The sequence below is a fragment of the Papaver somniferum genome, chromosome 4 (genome assembly GCF_003573695.1).
Source record: "Papaver somniferum cultivar HN1 chromosome 4, ASM357369v1, whole genome shotgun sequence".
In the NCBI taxonomy this organism is placed as follows: Eukaryota; Viridiplantae; Streptophyta; class Magnoliopsida; order Ranunculales; family Papaveraceae; genus Papaver; species Papaver somniferum.
Genome location: NC_039361.1, coordinates 153,228,194 through 153,230,705, shown reverse-complemented (window position 1 = coordinate 153,230,705; position 2,512 = coordinate 153,228,194). Strand labels below are relative to the sequence as shown.

At 40.3% G+C, this 2,512-nt stretch overlaps 1 pseudogene; it reads right to left on the bottom strand.

Moving 5' to 3' along the window:
- Positions 1-843: 843 nt before the first annotated feature.
- On the bottom strand, positions 844-943 carry LOC113276816 (annotated as a pseudogene).
- Between the last annotated feature and the right edge of the window lie 1,569 nt (positions 944-2,512).

Genomic DNA, 2,512 nt, shown 5'->3' with positions numbered 1-2,512 from the left:
ATACTTCGAAGTTCTTGACGGTTTATGTAAGTTGAATGCGTGACTGCGCCGCCTTGTAATACCCGTGAGGCCTTGGGTATCAAAGCTCCACCGAGCTTCCCTCGCCTATATTCAACTTACGTTAACTCGAATTGATTCCAGAGGGGTTTGCTTAAATTGTAACGAATTCCCGTTCGAAGGATTAGAAGCTGGTCTAGAAACAATCTAAGTGGAGCCATCACGCTTTTTGTTTGCTAGAAATCAATAGGTTTGATTTGGTTGAGTCGGCCTTGATCTGTGTTTGCTTACCCTTCCAATTTAGAAAATTCTATTGTATGCCTGAACGTAAAATAGACGCACTAGGTAGATTTGTTAAAGAGAAACCTAGTAGTTCGAAGCGTCTCGATTACCTTAATCTAGAAAGTCTGACTTTTGAAGAGTCTGTTTTTGAACGTTCTTTGACTGAGGAGAGAATCCATGTTGCTCCGATAGCGCCAGAAACGACAACTTTGAAAGCTTTGTTGAATCCAACTAGGACTACCCGTCTTTCGTGTATTAAGTTAGCTGAAACGGAGGCACCCTATGAACTGAAATCTGGGACCTTACAGATGCTCCCAATCTTTTTAGGGAAATAAAATGAAAACCCTTATTACCATGTTAGGGATTTTGAGGAAATTTGTAGTACTCTAAGAATTAGAGGCTTAAATGATGATGCTTTGAAACTTAGGTTATTCCCATTTTCCCTGAAAGATAAGGCCAAGTCATGGCTGTATAGTTTGGACTCTAGGTCAATTGAGACATATGAACAACTTACATCTGTCTTTTTCAATAAGTTTTTCCCTAGGCACAAAACATCGTCTATTAGGACGCAAATATGCACATTTTCACAACAAGAGGGAGAATCTTTATATAGGTGTTTGGAAAGGTTCAATGATTTATTATCCCAGTGTCCTCATCATGGTTTAGAAAAGGTTAGGCTAGTTCAGATCCTTTATGAGGGTTTAGATTATACCACAACGACCATGGTTGAGTCTCTATGCACTGGTGGATTTGAAAACCAAACTGTTGATGCGACGATTGAATTTTTTAATGAAATCGCCGAAAAAACCCAGCAACGGGAAAATAGTAGGGCACCCCAGAAAACAATTCTTTTAAGTAGAGGAAACTTTAATAGGGTAGAAGGAGGCTATGAATCAGATGCCAAAATTGCTGCTATAGCAAAAAGGTTAGAAGCCTTAGAAGTGGGCCAGACTATTGGTAGAGTGGAGCCTTTTTGGGAAGGCCAGAATATTGAAGAGCAGGCCAATGCTCTTTATAGTAACACTAGATTTGATAACCGTCAAAAGATTGACCCATATTCAGAAACCTATAATCCTGGTTGGAGAAACCATCCGAACCTTTCGTGGTCTAAGGGCCAAAGTCAAGGTCAGTTTAGTAATTCTAATGCTCCCCCAGGTTTTGGCTATACTAAGAATCCTTCAGGACTAGCTCAGTTTCAGAATCAGTCAGATAAGAAAATCCTAAGTTTAGAGGAATCTCTTTCCTTGTTAACTCAGCAAAGTGCAAAATTCCAGTCCGTAGAACAGAGTCTACAAGCTAGTAACAGGATAGGACAAGAAAATAGTCAGGCTATTTCCGAGTTAAAAACCCATGTTGGTATGATAAGTGATTCTTTGAGAGAAAAAGGTAAGTTTCCTAGTCAAACACAACCCAACCCTAGAGGAGTTCATAAATTAGGTGCAAAACCATCGAATCAATTGAATGCTGTTAGAACCCTTAGAAGTGGTAGAGTTGTAGACAATAAGGTAACCATGCCCGATAGTGAACATACTGTAGTTCACCCCTCAGGATCTCACCTCTCAGGACCAGTAGCTGAAGAGACTGATAAAGTTTCTGATGATGTGGATTCGGTTCCTGAAAGGTCTGATTTTAGACCTAGAGCCCCATTTCCTCAGCTATTAGTACCAACAAAGAAGGAATCGAACTTTAATGACATAGTGGAGGTTTTTAAGCAAGTTACCATAAACCTTCCCTTATTAGATGCAATTAGGCAAATTCCTACTTATGCCAAGTTCCTTAAGGATATGTGCACGCGAAAGCGAAAACTTAGCGTCCATAAGAAATCCTTTTTAGCTTGTCACGTAAGTTCAATCATTCAGAACACCACAACTCCAAAGTACAAAGACCCAGGTTCTCCTACCATTGCTTGCACAATAGGTAACTTCCGGGTAGAAAAAGCTTTACTTGACTTAGGAGCCAGTGTGAACTTACTGCCATTCCATGTATACCTACATCTAGGACTTGGTGAAATGAAACCTACTCAAATGACATTGCAGTTAGCTGATAGGTCTGTTAAATCCCTCGAGGTGTTATCGAGGATGTTCTTATTGAGGTCGACGAGTTTATTTATCCAGTGGATTTCGTGGTCCTAGATACCCAACCTGTCCCTGACCCAGAGAACCAGATACCTGTGATTTTAGGTCTCCCATTTTTAGCCACGTCTAATGCGATCATTAACTGTCGAAATGGTGTG